The sequence below is a fragment of the Hemicordylus capensis genome, chromosome 1 (genome assembly GCF_027244095.1).
Source record: "Hemicordylus capensis ecotype Gifberg chromosome 1, rHemCap1.1.pri, whole genome shotgun sequence".
NCBI classification, from domain to species: Eukaryota; Metazoa; Chordata; class Lepidosauria; order Squamata; family Cordylidae; genus Hemicordylus; species Hemicordylus capensis.
In genome coordinates this window covers 219,826,611-219,844,006 of record NC_069657.1, presented here as the reverse complement: position 1 = coordinate 219,844,006, position 17,396 = coordinate 219,826,611, and the positions used below count along the sequence as shown (strand labels likewise).

The window sequence follows — 17,396 nt, the reverse complement described above, 5'->3', positions numbered from 1 at the left end:
TGGGGGGGACTGTAACTTTAAGCTGGGGGGTTGTAGTACTCCCCCCCCCCGCCGCTCTTCCCCGTCCGGCGCTGTTCCTTTGAAGAATCTTCTTGGGCCGGCAGAGTTCCTCCCTGCCCCCCCTGCCCCCGTCGTCGTTCCTTAAAGTCCAAAAGAGACGAGCGCAAGCGGCGCACATGCGCCCTGCGCGGTGTACGCGCTCGTCTCTGATGCTGCCGCGCGCGTGCCGTGATGTATGTGCCGCTAGCGCTCGTCTCTTTTGGAGTTTAAGGAACGACGACGGGGGCAGGGGCGGCAGGGAGGAACTCTGCCACCCCAAGAAGATTCTTCAAAGGAACAGCGCTGGAGGAAGAGCGGCGGGAGGGGGGTAAGTACTACCACCACCACCCCGCTTAAAGTTACAGTCCCCCGCCCATCTGGATCTCCGGACCGGTCCGGCGGTCTTTTCTATTGTGCCGGACCAAAACCGTGCATACTCCTACTACAAACTGCAGAGAGCTCTTCTTCTCTTCTCGCCTCTCAGCTGATTGGCAGGTGGGCGGGGCTTCCAGAGAGGCCTCCCTGTAGGCCTCCCTGAAGCCTGGACTTGGCATTCCCCCGCAAGCCAGGAAGGAGGCAGGATGGAAGAGTTCTCTGCAGCAGACTCTCTGCCCAGACCATCCAACACAGCTTTTGCAAGGTAGACTGTGAATTCCTTTTTGTGGTTACCCCCCACCCACCCCAGGTATATAGGGATCTGCTTGCCATAGGGCTTTGATATGGGGGGTGGGGAGAGACTGAGAAGTCTCTGAATATTTAATTTAAAACAGATTGAAAAATTTCTGGCTTTAAATTTCTGGCTTTTTACTATCTAAAAAGGCCTGTTGCTTGTTTCATGGCAGAAAATTACAAAAACTTCTGGAACAAACAATATTATATTCTTTCATTCATGTATAAATGCACTTATGTTCAAGTAGTTTTGCAACCCAGAAGGTCTGAGTGAGAACTGTGAAGCATGTGTTGTGTTTTTATTTTATTTTATTTTTCTTGTGTGTGAACTGCTCTCCAATAACTCACAGGACTTCAGGGTACATCTGGCCAACATGTGAATGCAGCACCTCCATTCCAGAGGAGATGTGTGTTAAAGCGCTTTAAAAGCCTCATGTGAAAAACCTCCTGGAATCAAACTTTACTGAATTTGTTCAAGAATTCTGAGAAAACAAACATAGGCTCACCCCCTGCATGGTTGAAAGTCTCCTTTGCTAATCTGCAGCGAGGAGGCCATTTTAATAATTAGTGTTTCTGGTGTGTTCTAGGCATTAAAAGTAGCACAAATATATAGTACTCAATGTATATCACTATATATTGTGAAGTGTCCGTGTGTGTATTCAGTGAAATGTATTTCTAGGCAGCATACTTATTTTGAAATATCAGACTTAAATCCTTGGGGGCCTGGGATGTGTGGAGGCCCTGGACATTGAGGGGCTGGTGGCCCATTTTAAAATCTCACCTTGGCCCATTCCAACCTTGCTATGCCCCTGGCAGTCACTACACATGGGTTTCTGCACAACACCTGCACAGATGAAACTTCCATGTAGAAAATGTGTCTCTTGTAAACTGACCTTGAATTTTCCATCCATGACTGGGATATCTGAGATTTAGAATCAATAATAAAAGAACAGCACACTGCTTGTGATGGGAAGGGGCAAATTACAATGATTTCTTAGTCGGGCAGGGGCTTGTTTTGGCCCTGGCAGAACTGCGCTGTCTGCTCCTGTTGAAAATTCCTCTATCTAGTGTGGCAAACTAATGTATCCTCCTCCCTCCTGGTGTCAAAGTAAGCACTAGTGTGGTGAATGCACATATACCCCATCATGAGCCAACAGTCACCATAAGACAAAGGCTGGCAGAAATCATTCACTGGTTTATAGACACACACACACACACACACCACCACCACCTTCTTCTTCCCCTATTTTGCTAGTGGCTATTTGGGCAGGTGATCCTCTAGTCTAGGACAAAGTCATGTTTTTTAAAAAGAATGAGATGAAACAGAGAAAATGACACTTGGAATCCTCACGTAACTCCTGACTGTTGTTCTAAGTCTTTTACAGAGATGGCTCATGTTTTCAGGTTTTGATCAACAACCATGCCTAGATGGTACAGTGTTCCTTTTAACAGGGATTTCCAGATATTGTTGACTACAAGTCCCATCATTCCTGTTTGGACAAGGGCGCAATTTCAGTGCTTGCCCTAGGCACTATTTTCCCTAGATACGCCTCTGGTTATTTCAGTCCCAAAGTAAAAGAATGATATTTGGTGTTATTTCATATCCGAAAGTTGACTTTTTCAGCAGTCCATCAAAGCTATTTATGTATTAATTTCATATTAACATCTTTTAATCTAACAAGACAAGTGGTTGGAACAAATACTGGTCCCAAGGCTATCAGATCATGCTCCAGTTTTTTAAAATTTGGAAACATCAAATTCTAGACCTCATTTCCCGTGGGAAATTAACAACTTGGTCTTACATGATGAGATTAAATATTCCTATTTTACAAGAAGTGGTAATCAAGATTATTGATAAATGAAAGGCAAATTAAACTCTAGAACCAGTTGTCTTTTGACCTTTTGGAATCGTTGGTTTAACTTTTTGGAAAATGTATACATAATCAGTTGGTACGAATCTTGGAATGGATTACAAGAGATATACAGCAATTTTAGCAAACAGATTGAATAACATACTCATCAAATATATACAGAAAGATCAAACGGGTTTTGTGCTAGATAAGCATACAGTATTACTGGTAGCAGCAAAGATGTGGTCGAGGGCCGATTGTGGAACAGGTCACGAACTGCTCATGTGCAAGTTAAAGCAGAAAAACAAAGGTATCCAGCTTCCACAATATTATTACATAAGAACAGCCCTGCTGGATCAGGTCCAAGGCCCATCTAGTCCAGCATCCTGTTTCTCACAGTGGCCCACCAGATGCTGCTGGAAGCCACAGGCAGGAGTTGAGGGCATGCCCTCTCTTCTGCCATTACTCCCCTGCAACTGGTACTCAGAGGCATCCTGCCTTTTGAGACTGGAGATGGCCCACAGCCCTCCGAATAGTAGCCATTGATGGACCTCTCCTCCATTAAGTTATCCAAACCGCTCTTAAAGCCATCCAGGTTGTTGGCTGTCACTACGTCCTGTGGCAGAGAGTTCCACAAGTGGATCACGCATTGTGTGAAAAAGTACTTCCGTTTGTTGGTCCTAGACCTCCTGGCAATCAATTTCATGGAGTGACCCCTGGTTCTAGTGTTGTGTGAGAGGGAAAAGAATTTCTCTCTCTCCAAATTCTCCACACCATGCATGATTTGATAGACCTCTATCAGGTCTCCCCGTAGTTGTCTTTTTTCTAAGCTAAAAAGCCCCAGGTGTTATAGTCTTGCCTCATAAGAAAGGTGCTCTAGGCCCCTGATCATCTTGGTTGCCCTCTTCTGCACCTTTTCCAGTTCTACAATGTCCTTTTTAAGATGTGGTGACCAGAATTGTACGCAGTACTCCAAGTGTGGTTGCACCATAGTTTTGTATAAGGGCATTATAATACAGTGGTCCCTCTACTTACGAAATTAATCCGTTCCGAATGCACATTTGTAAGTCGAAAAATTCGTAAGTCGAAAAGCGGTTTCCCATAGGAATGCATTGGGAACGGATTAATGCGTTCCGGAGCCTAGAAAAAAGACCCAGACCCCCAGTAAGGCTTGCAAACTGCACAGGAACATTTCTTTTCAAGAATAAACAGGCAGTAAACAGGCAGGCAAGTCAAGGAAACCGCATGTAAAATTTGTAAGTCGAGGAAACCCCATCTAAAAATTTGTAAGTCGAAAAAACCGCATCTAAAACCGGATCTAAAACTGCTGTTTGTAACTCGAAAAATACTTATGTCGAGTAGTTTGTAAGTCGAGGGACCACTGTATTAGCCATTTTATTTTCAATCCCCTTTCTAATGATCCCTAGCATGGAATTGGCCTTTTTCACAGCTGCCGCACATTGAGTCGACACTTTCAACGAGCTGTCCACCACGACCCCAAGATCCCTCTCCTGGTCAGTCACCGACAGCTCAGATCCCATCAGCATATACTTGAAGTTGGGGTTTTTTACATTCTTGAGAATGTACCCACCATTTTCAAGGAGTATATCAGGAACCGCTTTGAAGTTCTGAACCTCATTGATAGGGAACCAGAGGCCTTCCACTAAATATGGCAATCTGAAGAGGAGTAAGAAGATTCACTTCTCTGCTAATCACAAGAATAAAGGTATCCTGACAATAGTCAGTGATCTAATGTGTAGAGGGCAGTAAACTTAGCTTCGGGGGAGTGGTATAATCTCACCCCGGAGCAATTTAGATCCTCTCGTCTTTATAATAAGCTGGACGCTCTTGTGGAATAAGCCAGCATTTTATCATTAGCTGATTTAAGATCTGTCGCATACCAAAACTGTAAGTCCCCCCCCCCCCGCCTTCTGTTTCTTTGTCAAACTGCTTTGAACTTTTTAAACTGTAAGATTCTAAAGCAGAGTGGGAGTCACCATTGGACGAATGGGTTCAAAGAACCCGGGCTGTGCCCAATCAAGGGCTGCGCCTCGCAGCCCCGAGACCCTGCCCACGCATCTGATGTCAAACATGGGGGTGCTGGTTTAACTTCTGAGTGGGGGCCATGTAGCCCCTTTGGGAGCTAAACTAAGCCACTCCTGGCTGCATTGTGAAAGCAGTGCCAGCCTTAGTTTAGCTCCCGAAGGGGCCATGCGGCCACTTCAGGAGTTGAACTCCAACTCCTGAACAGAGCCTTAAGGCTCAGCGGGGCCTGTTCTCAAGGACATCTTTCTATTGCTGTGTTTGGCCTCTCCCGAGTACTCAGAAACTGCTGATTTTATAACTGGCTGTAAATTGGGTACTTTCACTTTCTCTCCTCTCATTAATGGGTGTTCTGAACAGGTAAGAACTGAAAGATATACGAAATGCATTAAATGAAGTCAGAGAGTTAAAACTGAAGTATCAGAAAAACATTTTACATGCATTTTGGAAAGAAGGTGGGGCTGCTTTTCTCCCTCTCTTGGCTGGAACGGCCAGGAAGTAGTTGGAGTGGAGTGGAAAATTACTGACAAGTCTGGAGATATGCCAAGATGAAGAGACAGAGATGGTCTCTCCGTTCATTAGAACCTTTTAATTAGACTTAAGCTTGAAATAAATATTATGGGGGATGGAAGGATTAATTTTTGGATGAGGCTTTTTTCTTTCTTTGCTTATTTTATATTTTTAAAGAATACATACCCATCTCTAGCAAGTTATTGGTTTGTGTGAGATTGGTTGGATTACAAATACCAAGACTGATTTATACCACAAGAGGGAGTGCAAAAACCACATTTGGAGTCTGGATGGAAATTCTCCTTTTTCTTTCTTCTTAAAGATTGGATTACTCTGAATTATTTAGTCCAATTGGGATCATAAAAGTACTGAACATCAAACAATAAGGATTACAGACTATTAAGAAATGTATGTTCACTTGGATTATATACTATTAAGGGATATTCTCACAATTGGTGTGCATTTTGATTAAATGGTCAGGCTTTAAACAACTGAATTAACTGGCTGGGTCAATTCAGGAAGAGTGTAGAAGAAGACGACTTTAAGAAGACAAGGCTGGTGGATTCTTGGGGCTGGGAAAGGAATTTTCAGCTTGTCTGAAAGGAAATGTGAATTTTCTTTCCCTCTAATCTATTAATGAAAATTTTGTTATTATGCCTGTAGTTATTTAATGTTTTAGAAAAAAGCTTTATATATATATATATATATATATATATATATATATATATATATATATGTATTATTTTAGGGAGTTTTAAAGGCTTGGAGGTTTTGAAGTCAAGATCTAGGTATTTTTTGTGTAACTATAATTCTTTTTAATGGTACTTTAACTGTAAAATTTATCCAAATGATATTTTGAGTTTATAGAGAAAGTGCTTACTCAGCAGCATAAAATTATTTTGCCAGTGTTTAGTTATATTAATTATATTAGATTCATTAGTTATTTTTACTTTATATTATTATATTAGTTAATGCTATTAAAAGAGAAAATATTAGCATTTCCTTTTTGTTGATATACGCACACTCAGAAGCTAGGATACAAGTAGCTAGGATAACAAGTAAATGTTTCAGCTAAACGTTTCAGACAAAAAGAGGGACCAGTTAGGTGCGTCTACTGCTTGCCCTGCTATTTATAATTAGTACTGACAATCTTGCTATTTCAATAAGATCCAATTCTAATGTAATGGGAGTGCAAACCAGTGTCTCCTCTAACAGAGATTCCCAGATGTTGTTGACTACAACTCCTAGAATCCCCATCTACAGTGGCTTTTGCAAAAACAGGTTTATTAGGAAGTAATGTCCCAAGAGAATAGAAGGAAGATTTATCTCAGAAGTATGAATTAAATTGGGTGTCAAAACCAACAAAATCTTTGAGCATCTATATTTCCTTTAAAAAGGAGGACCTGGTGAAAAATAGATAAATTAAGGGTAGACATTTAGACTTCAGTTTCTCTAATATAATGTCTGAATGCTGAACAAGCCCTCTTCTTACAAGATTCTCTCTCTTATGTCTTGTAATAGAGACTGCTGTAGCTCCCATAGGTGATAATGATACATAGTCATGCATATAATTAGCTACATAGACACCTAAAGATTATATAGAGTAAAATCGGTATCCCATACCACCCAGCATGTGACCCTCTCTGTCTACTGGAGTGGCATGTTACTGTTGGAATCTTTGGGAAGAAGCATGCTTGAACACCATCCAGGGTTGATTTGGAACGGAATGGAATGGAATCTTTATTTCAGTCATTGACCAGACAAAGTACAGCACAATAGATAAGTAGTAACCTCCAGCAATCATGATTCTGCCAGTACTTTCTTACAAAACACCAATTACAATATAACAATATAGTACAATCAACATTAATTATTTTATCAATTGCTTCCTTACACAGCTTGCAATGTAGCAAAATTTTGTCACTTTGATGGAAACATTAATATCACTGTCAGCCAAAAGGAGAGACACATAAAAGGCTGATGGCCTATCTAGGAATCTAAACAAAATAGGTGACAAAAGTGCTAGCCAAATATCTCGTAAAACAAACAGTGAAGCAACATATGATCAATCATCTCAACTGCTCCTGACTGACATGGGCATAATCATTGAGAAAAAGGAATACAAAGATAACGACCCTCTAAGGGTTTTTAAGAGAGCTGAGGGCAGCGTATTCAAGTGTACCAAGGCAAATGCCCTTCTCAATTTGGCAAGGACAAGCTCAAGTAGATATGTAACTGGTCTATGAGGATGAGATGAGTTGCATTACCTAAAGAAGGTAAATGTCTGACTCGGGCCCTGACTTCCTGAGTCGTTAGGGTTGATTTGATTTACCGTAAATCAAATTGATTTAAATCATGACTTAAATCACTTCGCAGAAGGACTCAATTTTAATTATTTAACTCACTAGTCGAGAAGATTATATTTAATCATCTTTTTTTAAAAGTAAAAATACATTCTTGTTGACTAATATAACCTTAATACATATTCAGAGATATGTACCTGTCCTATCCACAGGTACAGAAATGTCATTAAAATATTCCCAAACAAGGCCTGCAGCCATGATAGGTGTTTCCCTTCTACAATGGAGGATACACTTGGAAAACGTTTCCTCAGGACTTCATGAATACTGTATGTTCTGTTCACTTTTGTTTTCACTTTGTATTCTCCTTCCCTATCCCTTGCATTATTTCCAGATTCGTTGCTCAGATCTACTCCATCGCGTCAAACCCTCTGTTCATGTATTGGCCTTCTTTTTCTTGGCACTTTGAGAGAGAGAGCAGGGGGGGTGGGGGGAAAGGGCTTGACAGTGAGTGTGTGTGTGTGCGTGTGTGTGCGCGTGCTGCATGTACACCACCTGCAGAATAGGATTGATCAGACCAGTTTTCTCGCATCCTTATGTAATGCTATTAGCAAGTTCATATAAAATAATTAGAAGTTACAATTAATATTCATTATATATTTGACCTAGGTTCCTTTTTTAAAATAAACTTTTTTTAAAAATTGAAATTCAAGTTAAATTTAAAAAATCAAATTTTAAAAAACCCATTAAAAAAACAAAACAACAACAACACCCCATTGGTTTTTATTAACCTTGTCACCATCAAATTAGTTGGGTGTTTAAATAAAACATTCAATTTTCTTCTTGCACTCTGCACATGCTCTTGAGATTCCTGGGGGTCGGTGGAACAGGTGATGGCATTGCCCAAGCTTGTTTAGCTGCTCCATTAGCTGGTCAGACCTGATCTCAATCACTCATGCTTTGATGACGTCCAGATTGGACTACTGCAATGCGCATGGGGCTGCATTTGAAAATGGTTCAGAAGCTTCAGCTGGTCGGTCCAGAATGTTGCAGCTAGGATGCTCATGGGTGCAAGCTGCTCTATGAGTGTTACTGCCATCCTGTGGCAGCTTCACTGGTTATCAGTCTGCTTCTGGGCTAGATTCAAGGTGCTGGTCTAGGACTTTAAAGCCCTACACGCATGGTTTGCGGCCAGGGTACCTGTCAAACCGCATTCGCCCATATGAACCTGCCAGGGTTGATCATCTCGGGCCCTGTTCATGGCTCCGCCATGAATGGAGATCCAGCTGGTGGGGACTAGGGAGGAGCCTTATTGGTTGTGACCCCTGGACTTTGGAACACCCTCCTGGAAGAGATTCACCATGCTGTTCTCTTAGTGTTTTTAAGAAACAACTGAAGATGCATCTTTTTAGAGAGGCTTTTAAATATTTTATCTGCTGCTTATACAGTATCTGGTAGTTTTCTTAGTATTTTGCTTTTATTGATAACTTTTAATTTCAAAGATTTTAAAATTTATCATTTTAATTGTGGTTTTAGCATGGTCTTGATTTAAAAAAAAAATCATTAGTTTTTTAAATTGTTCTATATTGCATCCATTTTATTACTGTTGTAAGCTTCCCAAGCAGTAGTGCACTGGAGGGATCAAGTACTGTATAAATATTTTAAATAAAATAAATAAAAATTAACGCAGGTAGCACAGGCATAGCTGCAGAACAAGAGGAGGACATGTGAACAAATTTAAACCCAGGATCCTCAATAGGCAAGAAAGATTCTTTTATTGGTAGTCCCAATGCCATTGCCATCTCTGAGATATGTACAGTAAGTTTTAGTTCTTTAGTTTCTCAGCAGAACTTTGGGTTAAAACTGCTTCACCAGCAAAGGGTTCTGACAGGTTTTCTGTTTAAGTTGAATCGTCTTCTGAAATGTAAGACTCTTCAGAAGCTGATTCAAGCACAAATGCTGATCTCAGCTTCAGGCTCTGTCCCTTGTAGCAGTGATGCCAATATTGATGTAGACATTGAAGGGAGAAGCATTAATGATTTATTTATTTGTCACATTTATATACTGCCCTATATAAAATATCAGGGTGGTTTACAATCCAATCAAACAACCATAACCTAAAAATCATATAAACAGATTAAAATTATCATAATAAGACTTTAAAACATCACAAGCTAAAAGCCTGATAAAACAAGTGTCTTTTCAAAAGTCATTTAAAAACAACCAGAGATGGGGAGATTCTGAATTCATTTGGCAGTGCATTCCAGAGTCTTGGGGTAATGCTAGAAAAGGCCCAGATTTGGGTCGCTTCTAAATGAGGCAGCAGGGTTCATGAAGAAGAAGGCACTCTCTTAAATACCCTGGCCCAAGTGGTTCAATGATGACAGAACACTAGAATAGATATCATTATCCTTGTAGAAAAGATTGCAGCTGTCAATGTGGAAGGACTGTGCAACATAATAAGTAGTTGTTGTTCCAGATTTTTGGAAGATAGAATCCTCTCCATCTGGAGGTTATATTGTGAATTTAGGTTGCTCCCCTACCATGCTGTGGAATTAACTGGGTAGGTCTAAATGGTGATCTGACTCTCTGTACCAAGGGCTGACATCAAGATAGGATGGAGAATAGCCAAAATGTCCCAGATAGTACAAGCACGTCTTACCTGCACATGAAGATGGGGAAAACGGACATTCATAATGAGCAAATCCACACTGAAGACCTTGAAGGGGTTTCCTAACCCTGAGGAGGAGGGACTAAGGAACTCTTGTAATGCCAGTATTTACCTGCAAAAGAAATAACCCGAGGTCAATAATGATGAGACTCTCAGATGATGTTCTTGATGTCCATCCAAAGCTTTGAGGATCGTGAACTTGATCCAGGACCCATGACACTGAGCAAGGCTCACACATTGATGGAGTTTTTAGAATTGCAAATTCCTCCTTTTGAGATGGCGATGATGGGTTTTGAGGCAACAAGACTGAAGGAGCCATTCATGTAAAAGAGTGCACCATTGGTAGTGACAAGTAGTCACTAGACACTGAAATAACCACATCTGTTCTGTATCTACAGAAATACATTCCGAAGGGGAAAAATTCCCCCCCTCCGCCTTGCTGCTTTTGCAGTGTGCTTCGAAAGAAACTAAGGACCTGTCACTCTAAATGCCATCCCCTAATAGGCACAATAGTAATGTACGGGCATTTTCAGAGTTTCTTGTGGAGGTTGAGAAGTTTCTTTCTTTCTTTCTTTTGCATTTTAAATTTAATTGGATTTTACAATAGCTTTTACATTCAAATTGCATTCATTAATCTAATTCTACACATAAGTAAATACTGATTTCCCGCTTGCCCATCTGTGTGATTCACAATAACTATACATATGAACCATTGCTATAATAATTCAAAACATACATACTCCACGATACTCCTTGATTGTACCCAACCCAACCTGCTGTTATTACTATATATTGAGAAGTTTCAACAAAGGATTGACTGCACAGGCACAGTTCCCATTAGTGTGAATGCATGGAGGACCACAGTAAAGATTGTGTGCGACTTCCTGAGCATTTCTGAGAGCCAGTGTGGTGTAATGGTTAGAGTGCTGGACTAGGACCAGGGACACCCGAGTTCAAATCCCCATTCAGCCATGATACCAGCTGGGTGACTCTGGGCCAGTCACTTCTCTCTTAGCCTAGCCTACTTCACAGGGTTGTTGTGAAAGAGAAACTTAAGTATGTAGTACACCGCTCTGGGCTCCTTGGAGGAAGAGCGGGATATAAATGTAGTAGTAGTAGTAGTAGTAGTAGTAAAAGCAGTTCAAGAACCCTAAGACAAGAGACACCCCAAGATTTCCTTGTTAGACTACTGGATTTGTGACGACGACAACAGCAAAAGTGCTGTTAGCCTCATAAGAGCCAGACACTGACCTAAAGTCTATTATCCTGAGCTTGTACAAAAATGCTACTCCACTCTTTCCTGATAGGACTCCAGAGTGATATTTGGCTTTTGATGTAATCTCATTTAAAGGACAACCATGTCACAGATTACTTTTTTTAATTTAAAAAAAAAACCCGGACACTGAAGAATGAGAAAAGAAACAGAAATGGGGAAGTGGGACCTATTCCAAGACAGGGAAGAGTCCAACTGTGCAACACTCAGTTCTCTGACTAAGCAAGGAAGCATGTTTCATTGAGCAAGAGCAATGCCTTGCTGAATGAGATGAGGGAACTGAAAATCAGCCTTGAAGAAATTAAGGTTAAAGGTTAAGTCATACTTTTAAAGCAAGCTGCTCAAAAAATGCCAATTATAAAACAAGAAACAGAAAGAATGGATAAGAAGTGCTAGTTATGAGAAAAGAAGAGACAATATCAAAGAATGGGTTGCAGAACCTGTCAGCAGACTGAGTCACTTGCATGCATTGTTTCTGATGTGAAAATGAAGAACACTACCAGGAAGTGTGTAGTGCAAGGTTATCTCAGGAAAACAGGCAGGAAATGGCAGAAGGTCTCCAAAGTGACCAGATAGTAATGGCTCCTACTAAAAGCTGTAGGGGCAGAAAATGAATCCCAGCAGCCACTCTCTTGCTGCCTTCTGGCCCAACCGTTGGTTGTAACTGAGGGCTCTGGGGCCCTCAGTTACAACCAACCACAGGGCTCTGGGGTCGCCAGGAGTTGACACCCACTTGATGAAACATTTTACCTTTACTGGATGAATGACCAACCTGCATGGCTTATTTACAGTCAGAGTGGGACGAGAAGGCAGCAGAAGAGTGACTGCCAATGCCCAAGCAGCTGGGACTCATTTTTCACTCCTCCAGCTTGTTAGTACGGACCACTGCTGCAACCAGACAGCACAGACTTAAAACAAGAATATGATCAAGGTCCTACATGTGCAGCTGGATGTGGCGGAGGCTACTTATGCCTGTCACTTCACCCTTTAGCAGAAAGTCAGACTATTCCACTTGGTGAGAAATATACTGTAGTTTGGTGTTTCCTCAACCTAGTCAAAACAGCTTTGTGGGATACAGGGATGTGGGGAAAGATCTCCTGATCTTTACAGCCACCATAATCATGATCTACAGTTTCCTCTTTAAGCAGAATAATTTCCTTCCTCAGTAGCTGGTTTGGCTTATGAGCACGGAATGGAATAACAAAAAATGTCACTCTTTTAAAAGTATAGCTTCTATTTCAACAAAGCAGGATATAAGTTTTTTTTCTTTAGTTGTGAAATAATATACACGTACATGGCGTTCCAGGTGTCTTCCTTGTTACGGCTCTGACTTTGAGAGGTCCAGTCACTCCGTTTGTTATAACTCGAGGGCCAAATTTCCATTTTCATTCAGAATTTCTTCCTTAAACTTCTATCATTAGTTGCTTTTGTTTGTTTTCTTTTCTCCCAACAGCCAGAAGTTGGGCTGTAATTTCTTATGCTGTTACTGTAACAAATATTTATCAGGCTGTCACCTCAGAAAGCTCCTACTAAACATTGCCCTGGGCGCGAGTCCTCTCCCTTCAGCACTTTTCTAGGCTTTCCTAGAGGAAGTGGCCTCTTGGTGACCTCAGCCATATTTCCCCTCCTCTCCTTAATTGACCAGCTCTCCCTGTCCAGCCTTAGGCAGCTTTTCTTCTCTCAGCTCTTTTTTCTCCCTTGCACAGAAGCCTCAGCAGCAGCCACACCCTTTAGCAACCACCTAGGTAAGGCCCTATGTAACAATATAGCTATCAAACCAAAAATAAACATATCCCCAGCTAAAACAATCTCACAAGGGGCACAAGTGTGAATGGCATCCCAACTGGACTACTGCAATATGCTCCATGTGGGGCTGCCCTTGAAGAAAGTTCAGAAGTTTCAGCTGGTCCAGAATGCTGCTGCAAGGATGTTTGTGGGCGCAAGTTGCTTCATGAGTGTTGCACTCATCCTGCAGCAGCTTCATTGGTTACCGGTCTGCTTCTGGGCTAGATTCCAGGTACTGGTCTTGACCTTTAAAACTGTACATGGCTTGGGGCCAGGGTACCTGTTGGGTCTCATTTGCCCATATGAACTTGCCAGGGCCCTCCAATTGGCATTTCAAGTCCTGCTCATGGCCCCACCACTAACAGAGATCCAGCTGGCAGGGACTAGAGATTTGCCTTTTTGGTTGTGGCCGCTCAGCTTCGCCATGCTCTCTCCCACAATGTTTTAAAAAAAACACAAACACAGTTTTTTAAAGAGGCTTTTTATTGTTTTATCTGCTGGTGCTATCTGGTAGATTCTTTAGTTTTTATAGTCCTGTTTTTAGCTTTTTATTAATAATTTTTAATTTTAATTTGAAGTTTGTTTTTAAAAATGTACTTTTAATTGTGGTTTTAGCCTGGTCTTTTTAATGGTTTGACTATTAATCTTTTATTTTACATTGTATCTATTTTATTACTGTTGTGAGCCGCCCTGAGCAGGAGGGTACTGGAGGGGCAGGGTATAAATAAGTGGCATAAAAATAGATGGTATTTAGCTATCTTTCAGAAATGCTCCTTTAGAAGCTTGGAAAGTTGCTAGAAATAAGCAAGTTGGAACAGAAAATAGGAAATGGGACTCCAAAATCCTATGAGGGATGGATCAAGTGCCATTTTCAGTTATCCTTAGAAGATTATGTTTTGACTGTAAATATGCTTGTCCGCTCATACAAAATGGAATATGTGACCAACTGCTACGTCACTGAAGTTGTATGTATGTATGTATGTATGTATTTATTTATTTTTGCATTTTTATACCGCCTTTCGTTAAAATATAGCCCCAAGGCGGTTTACAAAAGTTAAAAACATACAATAAAAACACAATAAAAACAACATGCTAAGAGTATAAAAACATATAAAAACAGGCATAAAACAATACAACAAATAAAAACACCCAGAAGCAGCAGTAAAAACGATTATGTAAAAGCCTGGGTAAAAAGCCAAATCTTTACAAGCTTTCTAAAAGCCATGATGGAGTCCGAGGAACGAATGGCCACTGGGAGAGCATTCCAGAGTCTGGGGGCAGCAACAGAGAAGGCCCTGTCCCGAGTGCACGACAGCCGGGCCTCTCTCATTGTCGGCACCCGGAGCAGGGCCCCCTCAGATGTCCTCGTCAAGCGGGCAGTAACCCTTGGGAGCAGGCGGTCCCTCAAATACCCCGGGCCCAAACCGTTTAGGGCTTTAAAGGTCAAAACCAGCACCTTGAATTGGACCCGGAAACGAACCGGTAGCCAGTGCAGCTCTTTCAAAATGGGGGTGATATGTTCCCAACGGGCAGCTCTGGATAAAACCCTCGCTGCCGCGTTTTGCACTAGCTGCAGTTTCCGGATATTCTTCAAGGGCAGCCCCACGTAGAGCGCGTTACAGTAATCCAGCCGTGACGTGACTAAGGCGTGGGTAACCGTGGCCAGATCTGCCTTCTCGAGAAAGGGACGCAGCTGGCGCACCAGCCGAAGCCGTGCAAAGGCACCCCTGGCCACCGCCTCCACCTGAGCTTCCAAAAGCAGAGCCGGGTCCAGTAGTACCCCCAAGCTGCGTACTTGCTCCTTCAAGGGGAGTGCAACCCCATCCAGAACTGGTAAAATCTCATTGTAGTAAAACATCATTGCAGCAGCTCAGCCAAAGATACATCCACCTCCACTCAATTTCTTCAGCAAAATGAAGCATGCATTCCCTTCTGTTTACACTGGAAAAGTGGAGATCCTAGTGAATCTCACTAGGGGTTACAATTCTGGTCAATTGTGTGGGCTTAGGGGAAAGGAAATGTATCAAATTAAAGCCTTTGTCTCAGAGCAAGTTCATGTGAGGGAAAGAAATGCTAAATCATCCCTGCTGAGCTGCCTGGCTAGGCTTCTCCTAAAACTGACCTTCTGTATTATCGGTAGGTTCAAAATGCTGCCGCTGCCGCCACCACCCCTTTTATTGACAGAGCTTGAACGTCCCTGTGCTCAGGGTGGAATCCCAGGAAAAACTCTCTTTATTTTGCTCTTGGACAAGTACAAAAATCTTCCACATGCAAGCCTTCACATGGTGAGATTACTGATAGCTGCTGAACATCTGAGGGCATGTTTGCAGCAACAGAAAAGCTCTGATTTTGATAGGGAGTGCATTCCAGAGAATCCACAGAGAAGCTCAAGTCCTGAGTAACCACCCAATGAGCCAGCAGTGGTAGCTGTAACCAGACCTCTCCAGATAATCTTAATAGGTGGGAGGGTTCATGACAAAGAAGGGTTCTCTTAAATACCTGGATCCAAGCCAAATGAATGGATTTGAATCCCATTTGGAATTATTAATGCGCCAGCAGTGTTCCAGAGGTACAGTATATAGAAGAATGCCTAGGACTCAGGGATGACCACCACAGCCTATTTAGATGATGTCCTAGTTGACAGCTGCAACTTTGAGAAACGCAAGAAGGATGTGAGGAGAGAGTTACAGTAGCTGCAATAATATGGCATCAAACTCAACTGTTTTCAGAAGGGAAGTATGCTATTTGGGGATGGCGGTGTCTGCTGACGATCTGTGGATTACCAGATTGCTGAAGATTACCAAATTGATCCCACTGACACTCTGGCAGTTTGTACCCTGATGGAATAACCTCCAAAGACCATTGGAGAATCCACAGATTACTAGGGTTTCTTATTTACTATTGGAAATATATCCAGGATTTCTCTCTAATACCTAAACCCTTTGACTTGTCTCCCTTAGGATCTGTCATGAATGAGTCTAACAGATCAACTCAAGAGAATAGAACTAGCAAGTCCAGGAGGATCTCAAGGCCAATATCTTTCTTTCAATCAATAATTTGGACTGCTAATAAGCAACTGGTATTGGATAACTGACTCACCCACCTAGTGTTACCTCCAATATGGCATACCCAAATGTATATTCCTGTTTATTTTACATGTAGATACCTCTAATAAAGGACTTGGTGCAGTTCTCTCTCAATGACAAGAAAGCTGACTCTGGTTTATCTAGTATGGGCTGAGGACATTTATTTTTATTTTATTGTTAAATTTATATACCGCCTTTCATTAAAAACAATCCCAAGGCAGTTTACAAAAGTTAAAAAACATATAATAAAAATGACAAAAGTATTAAGCTAAAAATATGAAAACAAATCTGATTTAAAATATATAAAATACAAACATAAAAAACTGTACATGGATAAACACACACAGAAGCAGCAATAAAAAAATCATGTAAAGGCCTGGATAGTATGAGTTTTTTATTTACTACTCAGAGAAGGGATGGAAAAGATTAGATTTATGACTTTTTAAAACTTTTTTTTTTAACTCTAGCACTGAAGAACATTATAAAGTTCTAAAATGTATCCTTTTTTGTTAGACTCAGGATTCTGGAAGTTTTTGAATAATCCTCAAGGTTTTTAAAATTATTATTCATATAGGTCTTAAATCAGATGAAGGATGAAATTGGAGTGGGGAAATCCACATTTGAGTAGACCAGTAAGTGGTGGATTTCTTATGAGGATACTGCCTTATTGCAGAACACTGCAGATTTTTGGTTCTGTTCTTGAATTAATTATATTACCCATACTTTTTTTCTCAAGGCAGGGTTGGTTCTCTTCTCTTTAAACTATTCAGTTGTTGGGCGATCAATTGGTTCAGGGGGAGTTTCTTTTGAAAGGTTCAATATCCTTCATAGATGACTAGATTTAGTTTTTGCGAGTTTTGTTATCTTAATATTTCTTACTCCTTATATGTACACATATATAATTACTATTATTGTAACTTTCTTATGTATGGTTTAGATAAGATGGATAAGATCTTGTTTGTAAACATGTATGGTTTTGTTGGATTCTCAGAGATGTAACCTTTTCTGTTTCTACCTTTAATACTAATAAAAGCATTAAAAAAAAAAAGTAAAGGCCTGGATAAAAAGCCAAGATTTAATAAGCTTTCTAAAAACTATAATGGAGTCCAAGGAGCGAATGACCACTAGGAGAGCATTCCAAAGTCTGGGGGCAGCAACAGAGAAGGCCCT

General features: G+C 41.1%; 1 long non-coding RNA gene across 1 annotated transcript; it reads left to right on the top strand.

Moving 5' to 3' along the window:
• The first annotated feature begins 572 nt into the window (after window positions 1-572).
• LOC128337911 (uncharacterized) lies at window positions 573-17,268 on the top strand. The gene is made up of 3 exons (XR_008312468.1): window positions 573-679; window positions 15,281-15,425; window positions 16,101-17,268. It is a non-coding gene; the product is annotated as an uncharacterized LOC128337911 (long non-coding RNA).
• The last annotated feature ends 128 nt before the right edge of the window (window positions 17,269-17,396 follow it).